Source organism: Tenrec ecaudatus, chromosome 11 (assembly GCF_050624435.1).
Source record: "Tenrec ecaudatus isolate mTenEca1 chromosome 11, mTenEca1.hap1, whole genome shotgun sequence".
In the NCBI taxonomy this organism is placed as follows: Eukaryota; Metazoa; Chordata; class Mammalia; order Afrosoricida; family Tenrecidae; genus Tenrec; species Tenrec ecaudatus.
The window spans coordinates 135,483,135-135,492,927 of record NC_134540.1 but is presented as its reverse complement, the minus strand read 5'-3'; the positions used below and the strand labels follow the sequence as shown (position 1 = coordinate 135,492,927).

The 9,793-nt window shown below is 38.7% G+C and overlaps 1 pseudogene; it reads right to left on the bottom strand.

Moving 5' to 3' along the window:
* Window positions 1-2,857: 2,857 nt before the first annotated feature.
* On the bottom strand, window positions 2,858-5,249 carry LOC142461513 (selenocysteine insertion sequence-binding protein 2 pseudogene; annotated as a pseudogene).
* Window positions 5,250-9,793: the final 4,544 nt, after the last annotated feature.

Here is a 9,793-nt window from a genome sequence, read left to right as displayed (position 1 = left end):
CACCAAGTAGAATAAGGACTTCCGAGGGATAGAGTAGGGGAGGGTGGGTAAATGGAGATGATATGAAGAAGTTCAAGAATGAAAACTTGTTTTGAAATTGACTGTGGGAGCAATTGTACAATAGTGTTTAATATGATTGAACTATGAAATGGTATGATATCTGTATAAAATTGTTTGGAGAAAAAATTAAATAGGAGAATTGATCCAAAATTTATACAAAATTGAATTCTAAGTTTGAAAAGCACTTATGTACCATTAACATAATTTTTAAAGTGATGGAAAGCAAAATATGAATTTATTAGAAATTCTGAATTTTAAAAATGAGAATGGCTTTACCACAAAAAATATTACTTCCTTTCATTCAAAGTATGAATATAAGGCACACAATGTTAAAAAGAAAAAATAAAAGCAACAGTACCAAAGGAACATCAAAATAAAAGTAATCTCTCTCTGATATATAATTAATAGAATGTGGTGCTCTGGATGAATACAAGAAAACATTCATTTTTAGCAATAAGGAAGTGGAGGATTTTATGTTGCTGGTGCTGAACAAATTGCAGTGTGATTTCTAAACAAGACTGGGAAGAGATACCTTGCCATCTATTATTAATAAAACAATGAAAACCTTGTAATTCATTAAAGTCTGGTCCACCACAAGACCAGTAAGCATTTCCTTCCATTATGTGTAGATCACAATAAGTAAGCAGATGGCTTTAGGAAAGCCACGAAAATAACAATAGTCTTAAAGAATACCTCATGAAGTCACATATAAATTATTAAATAAAAACATTTATTGGATCAACCCTTGATCAAGAAAAAATTAAGTATTATTTTATATCTCTTTGAGACATACTTATTATTAGATACTTATATACAGTACTAACATTTTTATTACTCTTACATTATTTCTAGTCAGCAATTAGACTGAAATTAAATGTGTTAGCATATATATGTCGGCATTATTTTCCTTACCTTTAGTTTTCTCTAACGGCTTTCTTTTTTTGCCCTAAAGTTTATTATTGAATCTTTCTTACATTCTAACTAGCGATTTTTAATTAGATATGTCTAAAATTATTACTGTAATTCTTAAATTATACTTTATTTGATTATAAAAGATTAGGCTTTCAGCTGCATTAGATGAATTATGAAGATTTTCCTTCAGTGTTTAAGGTATACATTTCTACTGATAAATTCTCAATTTTCTATTCATTGTAGGCAATCTGTTACTTTTTATAATTTCTCATTATTGTCCAGTTATTTTTAAACTGTTATATTTTTACAATAAACATTTATTGTTTTATGTTAGGTGCTGTTCTAAAATAAAAGATCATTTTATAGGGGCTCTTATAACTCATAGCAATCTATACCTCAATTGTATCAAGCATATCTGTATATGTGTTTCCATCATTATTTTCTAGATATTTACTTTCTATAAGCATTTAATATCAGCTCCTCTCTCCCCACCCTGGTAGCCTTGATAAGTTATAAATTATTATTATTTTCATATATTTCATCGATCACTGTCTCCTTCCCCCATGGTTTCTGTCTTTCATCCCCCTGGAGGGTGGGTGTGGTTATGTGTGGATCATTGCTATTGGATTCCACTTTCTCCCCCCTTCTTCCCACCTTCCCTCTAACCTTCTGGTATCACTATTTCCATTCCTGTTCCTGGATTCCGTGTGTTGTGAGCTCTTATCTCTTATCTGTACCTGTGTACACGTTCTGGTCTACCCCACAGTGAAAGGCAACCCTGGGGTCATGATAGTGGGGTGTGGAAGCCTCAAGGAACCAGAGGAATATTGTGTCTTTCATTGGTGCTTTACTGCTTCCTGGTTGACTCATCTCTTCCCTGTGACCCCTCCGTAAGGAGATGTCCCACTGTCTATAGATGAGCTTTGTCTCTGAGTTCTGATTCCCCTTGTTCTCAACAATATGGTTTTGTTTGTTTGTTACTCAGTACCAAGGACACCTCCTGGTCACACAGGATGCTGTGCTTCTTCCATGTGGGCTTGTTGATTCTATGCCAGATGGCCGCTATTTAAACTTCAAGTCTTTTTTTTTTAAAGTAATCACTATTTATTAAAAATAAGTTAGCCTTCTTACTTATAGGGAAAATATGAAAGTAAACTTCTTCCCTTTGGTCTCAAAGAATTCAGAATATTCATTTAAAATAAGAAAGTTTTTAAGATTATCAAAACTGAAATGTCAAAACATTGATATGCATTTTTTTTTAAATTAAGACTAAATAGTTACAGATTAGAAAATGTTTTTTTCCTTCAGTGACTCATTTTAGCAAATTTTTAATCTATAAATGTGAAAACATACATCCCCTGAGAAACAAGCACGTCACCATGCCCCTCTTTGTTCTAATGTTGGCATCACTCACAGAAGACTTTACACTAGTTTCCTACAAAGCAGTCAGAGCTTCCTGGGAGGTGGAAAAAAGGTAAGATTAGGAATGGCACCTTTTTCCACTTCCTGCCAATTAAATTGTCCTACTCCACCTGACACTCAGTAACTACAATACCGGGCTCCTGCAGACAGGTGTAATTTATAATTTACTTGTTTAATTGTTCTGTAATAATAAGAGGAGTTTCTTTAGCAACCAAAGTAGTCTAAGTATCATGTTTTCTGCAGTATTCTGCAAATCCAGTGTGGTCAGAAAGCCAAAACTGTATCACAGTATGGTCTACAACAAGCCATGTCTACAAACATTCTTTCACTCTGCCTAGTTTTCATATTGAATGGTTGAATCCAATACAGTAGGTCAATGAAGAACTGAGAATAAGACAGTCTTTTCTAATCCACCCCTTTACCCAAAATATGGACACACGTGCGCACACGAACACACGTGTGCACACGGACACACACACACACAGAGCTCTTTTCTTATAATTTCAAATTCATCACTTGAGAAGTTGAAGCCTCTAATGTTTCTTCTAGTTCCTGGGCACATTGATTATATGCTTCCAAATGTTTTCTCCAGATTTCAATGTAATATGGCTCTTCTTGCTCACTGGGGTTTGGGTGTGTATCCTCCGAAGAGTTCCCTGATCTCTGTGTGGGTGGGCTGGGTGACATGTAAGGACCAGGCTCTTCAGCCAGCTCTTGGCATATGCTTTGTAGCATGGTCTTGTACTCCTGACGGGCCACCATTGTCAGCTCAACCATCTTGTGGAACTGGTCCTGAGCTCCATCATAGCTGAATATCCCGACCACACTAACAGGAACGGCTTTGTTTAGACTGCGCCCCAGAGCTTTGCGGTTGAGAGCAAACACAAATGGGATGTTCTGCTCACAGGCATAATCAATAATGGTATGCAAAGTGTCATCCAACCCACCTTTGGATTTTATCTTCTCACAGTTGGGAGAAATAATGACACATTTCAACTTTTTGAGCTTCAGGTGTTTGAGAACTTCTCTCAGCCCCAAGACGAGTCGGCGTTTGGTCTTAGCCTTGACTGGATCTTTCTGATACATACGGTCTTGGAAACGTACCAATTCTTTTAGAAGATCCATAACACAAGCATCAACTTCCTTACTAAGCATCTGGCTGCAGTAATCCCTGAACCTCCGGCTGTGAATCTTCGGGAAGCTGGTTGAGTCGAGACGAAGATGGCAGGTTTCTGAGTCACTCTGGGGCTCGGCTCGGACTGGTTCTTCTTCCCTTCTTTCCTCTGCCAGCGTGGAGGGGAGCGATTCTTCCATTTCCCCTGAAAGGTCATCCTGCTGAAAGGATTGGTCATCACCACTGCTTTCTATATCTTGCATGTCAGTTGCAACATTTTCTTGGAGACGCTGCTGCTTTTTTTCCTGTCGTTCCTTCAAAATAATCTTCTTCAAAGACGTTGGTTTCTTGGCCTTGGGAACCTCTCGCTGCTTCCCTTTCTTCCTCAGCGGGGCACTGGAGTCTAAGGGGTTGTGAGGGGTTTGCACCTGCTGCAAGTGGTGGTTCTTCGTCCCCGAGGTGGCTTCTTTGGAAAGGACTGGCACAGCACCAACTGAGACCACCACAGGTTTGGAAGACTGCTTTGCATTCTGAGAGTGCTGCTTCTTCTCCAAGGCTGCGAGCATTCTGCCCAAATCCAGCTGAACTGGAATTTCACTCTTCTTTCCACTGTTTTTAAAATCCTTCTGCTGTTGCTGTTTGGATTGACATTTTGTTGGCTCTCCCCTGTTTCTTCTTTCAGCAGCAACTGCCAGATTGGGGAACTCGTCAGCATCTTCAATCCTTGGTGGCTCTTGAACTGTTAGAACTTCGTATTTTGATTTAGATTTTTCTTTCTTTTTCTTACTCTTTCTTGAAACTTCATTTTGTTCAGGGTTGTCACTCTGTAAATCTTTGGACATTTTAGGATCTGCTGCTGAAGCATGTGTCTTTAGGCTTTTCATGGCAGTAGCACTGTTAGTGGCTGGTGACAGTTCTGTAGACAATGTCTGCCGCACAACATAGCCCATTGGTGTCCAAGATAACTCTCTTGTATATGAAGTTGAACTGTTAGCATCATTATCAGCCACTGATTGAGTTGCATTTTTATTTTTGACCACTCTTTCACCCTCTGATAACACTGCGAGCGGTTTTACTTCTCTCAAGAGAGAGATGTTGGTTGTAGCAGAGCGCAAAGGACCCCATTTGGGTTGTTTTGGCATCTCTAATACACCATTGTTCTCTGGACCTTGAAGTTCAGGAAAATCCACCCTGGTAAATTCAAACTCAAGTTTGGAGGTAGAACCATTCTTTTCTATTATTCTGGATTTCCTGTCAGTTCGTTTATTATGATAGACATCTGATTTAAAGCTATTTTCTGCATGAATGTGTATATGATGGGAGCCTTTAGCTGATTTTATACCAGCTCTTCTACTGTCAAACTTTGGTTCATCATATGTCTTTTTCTTAAGCAGGCCTTTCATTTCTTGAGGGAGAGGACATGAGCGCTCACTTTGGGGCTTAGCAGCTTGTAAATCTTGGTAACACCTGGGTTGATTGTAGTCATACTGGGAGGCAGGCACTGAACAAACATTTTGTGTAGATTCAAGGGTATAAGGAGAATAGGTATATGGATCAATAGTTATATCAGAAGATAAATATTGAGGTGGAAAAGTTGAAGCTCCAAAGGCCATCTCTTCCATATATATTTTCTGCCTGGCTCATGAATCATGTAATGTACCCAACCTAGACTTTGTTGAACACCAAGTCTCCTCCACTCCTCTTCAGACATTAGATGGGTTTTGGGTACTTGTTTGGAAAGTTCTCTGGGTAACATGACGTGCCGGTACTCGTAATGCTCATCGAAGTATTTGTCCGAATAGTATATCTGCTTGTGAGCCATGTGGCCGGCGGCGCAGCGGGGCAGGTCGGGAAGAAAGGGTCAGAGCAGGAGCAGCAGCACTGAAGGGCACGGAACGGCACCCACGCAACTGCGGCCAACTGACTTTAGGCCCAACGATCCGGCTAAACTTCAAGTCTTTAAGACCCCAGATGCCATCTTTTAATACCTGGCACCATCGGCTTTCTTCACCACATTTGCTTGCACACCCATTTTGTTTTCAGCGATTGTACTGGGAGGGTGAGCATCACAGAATGGCAGTTTGTTAGAACAAGGTGTTCTTGAAGATAATACACATAGTTAAAGAATTATTACTCTATTTATACCAAACATTACTTTGAGAGTATTTTCAATCTGAAGATGTATGTCTTCCTCTAACTCTACAGAACTTACACTTTTCAAATGTTTGTTTTTTTTAAATTATCCTTTTCTCCATTCTCCTTTTTCTCTGATCTAATATACAATGGAGATCTTTTAAATCTATACCTAATCTTTAAATAGAAATACATTTTTAACTTTTGAAAATATCTTTTTGTTTCTGTGCTTCCTTATGGTTTAAGGTAGTTAGATTATTGTGCCAACCGGGCTGATAAACACATGTGGGGTTAATTGAAGGGCAGAGGGATCCATGGCTCTGTGAGCCTCGCCTTTGGAGTTTTCCGGTCTCTTGCTTTGTGATGGTCGGACCAGGATACAGCTGCCTTAGCAGTTCCTGCTGCAGCTGGCAAGACTGACTTCCTGCAAGACATCCCCAAGGAGAAGCCTCATGGACCTACCCTGATGAAGCCTAGAGTGCAGAGCAGCCGTGTGGACACCCCTGCCAGCGCTGACATGCTTACAGGTTCACTGATTCGGCTTTCCTCCTGCAGTCAGCATCATAGTGTGTGTTTTGTGAGATGGAGGAGGACTTTGTGGATTGGCATTGACACATGGGTTAATGGGTTAATGTTGGACTTGTGGGCTTGGGCAGCACTGGGTTGGGATGTTTTCTTGATGTGCACTTAACCTTTAAGTAAAGCTCTCTTATGCATGAGTTTCTGTGGAGTTATTTCTGTGAAGTACCTAGACTACTACATGGCCAAATGTTTGCTGTTTTAAATGTGTTATGCCTAAAATGAATTCTATGTTGGTTTTCTTTGCACTATTCTTATTCAGTTCATATTCTGATTTCTTCTTGTGTTCATAATGCTCTGCTCTTTTTAATATGCACCTCTTCTTCCCTAACATAATTAATTCTTTTGATTTTATGTATCACTCTCTTTCCAAAACCCAGGGGCATCTAGTGAATTATGACTCATAGTAACCCATAGGACACAATAAATCCCTCGATAATATTTCCAAAGCTGTAAATCTTTAGCAAAGCAGGCTGCCACTTTTTCTTGCATAGTGGGTTCCAATTGGCCACCTTCCAGCCAGAAGCTAGGTATTTAAACACTATGCCAACGGAGATCCCTCATTTCTGTGTTGAATGGTGGCTAATATTTGATTTATAGCCTTTGTATTTGATTACACATAGACCGCAAATTAAAAGATCAATAGTTTGGACCCATTACCAACTCCCTGGGAGAAAGATGAAGTGAGGCTGTCAGTTCAGTAAACATTTATAGCCTCAGAAACCTTAGAAGCCATTCTTCTTTGACCTTTAATGTTACTTTCAGTCAGAATTGACTTGAATCCAGTGGTTTTTGTTTGTTTTAGATGGAGGTTAGTACTCTTTTATGTAGTGCTTTTTAGCATCAACTCCATAGCACTGAAATTTCTTAGAGTTATGCTTCTAGATTGTAATAGTTTTCAGAGTAGGAATTGGGAATAGTCTGTCCACTTAGGAACATTAGCCAATGAAAACCTTTTAATTATAAATAGAATATTTTGTGATCTAGTACTGGAAGATAACTCCTCAGGTGGTAAAACATTAAATATATGCCTTAAGAAGAGCCGTCTCCTCAAATAGAGTGTGTATGTCTCAGTGAAGGTGGTGGAGCGAAGCTTTCGGGACCTTCATGTGTCTATAGCGCATGGCTCAGCACGAGAAGGCGAAATGAAATGAGAAATTGTAAGTAACCACATTGCAATGGGATGCCTAAAATATGTTATCATAGGCATCATATCCTAGACCGAACTGGAATTGTATTGGTCATTTAAAATCTGGCAAAGGGCTCACTGTCTAGGCAATGACAAATTCAAGAGTAAAGGCAATCCTTCATTACTGAAAACATGTCGAGACCTATCTGGCCATACAATGCTGCTGTGATAAGACAAGGTGTACACACGCATAAGGAATATTGGTTGGTACTATTATTTTTCAAATTTGCTGATCCATCAGTAAAGCCAGCAATGAATGACATGAATAATTACCCAAACTTCTTTTACCTGAAATTACTTGAACATACAATGAAGATGTGTTGATAGTTACTGATGATAAGAATGTGAATATCAGTAACAAAAAGGAAGACTTATTAGTTTGGAAGTAGACCTTGGAGAAAGGAATGAAGAGGAATATTGCAATATTGAATTTTGCAAGTCCTCCAACTTGTTCATTGCTAACAACATTATTTTTCAACAACATAAATAGTAATTGTGCAGGTGAATCTCACCAGACATAAAACATAAGAATCCAATTCCCTACATCTTGTTAAATAGATGACAGAGAAACTCGTTTGGCAGCACAAATAGGACTAGTGGCCAATATGGGAATGGATCATTAATTACTCAAAAATTAGTTCAGGTAGAAGCTGAGGAAGACTTAAAACACATAACCAGAGATGAAATTATTACTTGTAGTACAAACAAAATAAATTCATAGTCATTGAGTCAATGTTGACTCACAGTGACACTCCAGAACAGGGTAGCATGTCCCTGTGAGTTTCTGAGGCGGTTACTGTGAACAGGAGTAGAAAGCCCCGGCTTTCTCTATCAGAGGGGCTGGTGGTTTCAAGCTGCAGACCTTGTGGATCACAGCCTATGATTAGCCACTATGCCTCCAGGTTATCTGACCTAAATTTAGAGACCAAGTCAGGAATAGATGTCATGCTGTGAATACCAATCACAGAAGACTAGTTGTGTTGTAGAATATCATATATGTCATCATCAATAACATCTTGACATAGACATCATGAGCAACATGCATGAATCAGCCCTTCACACAGCAGGATAGGACTCACTCACTCACTCTCTCACTTACTCTTTCACTATCTCACTCTCTCTCACTCTCACTCACTCACTCTGTCACTTACTCCCTCACTAACTCTCTCCGTCACTCATTCTCTCACTCTCACTAACTCATTCTCACTAACTCACTCTCCCTCCCTCACTCACTCTCTCATTCACTCTCTCACTCATTCACTCACTCTCTCACTAACTCACTCACTCACTCACTCACTCATTCTCTTACAAAAAAAAGAAAAAAAGCAGGAAAAAAGAAGAACAAAGTGGATATCAGTGAGAAGAGATGTTGAAAATTGCTCTTAAATGTATAAAGTAGCAAAATAAAATAAATGATAAACACATCTAGTGTACAGAAATTTTCAAAGGGCAAGTAGAAAAGACACAGTTGAGTGTACAGAGATATAGAATATAAACATCAAAATCATCTCTTAATCTGGAAGAACTGAAGAAAAATAATCAACTTTGAGTTGAAATATTGAAGGAGTCTATTGATAAAAGTTGAATGATTTAGGAAACATCAAAAGAAGATTGAAGGAATACTGAGTCACTATAGTAAAAAGAATTGATTGAAAGTCAATCATTTTAAAAGGAAGGTTCTGATCAAGAACCAGTGGCATGGAAGAAAGAAGTCCAAGCTTCACTGAAGGTATTATTAAAAAAGAAAATTCCAGTAATTTATGGACTGCTTTTTGAAATGTTACAGAAAATGAATATAATGCTAGAAGCATTCATTTTCTATGCCAACGCTTTTGGAAGACAGCTACCTGATCAACTGAATAGAGAAGATTCATATGTGTGTCTATTCCAATGAATGGTAACCTAGCAGAATGGGGGAAATATACAACAAAATATTAATATTTGGTACAAATAAATATATAACATTATCAATATCATATATATAACAGTACTGTAATATCACATGGCAGTAAAATTTTGCCAATGAAGATTTAAAAGTGGTTGCCGTGGTCCAGGGAGCTATCAGGAAGTTTAGGGCACTCATCGTTGAGATCAGCATGGTGAAGAGCAGAGTTTCACCCATGAAGGACGACTCACAGACAACCTATGTCATACAGAAGACACACGCGTTCCAGCTGAGCGCCGACAGGATTTGAAGTACTTACTGGTGAAGACCAAGAGGCAGTTGTGTGAACAAAGCAAGGGCGCACTGCATGATTTAAAATCAGGAAGGTGTGTGCCAGGGTTGCCTACTGTCATCATCCTTTTTCTGTCTGTAGGCTGAGCCCATAATCAGGAAACCTGGGTTATATGAAAGAAGAGTGTGGCATCAGGTTTGGAGGATG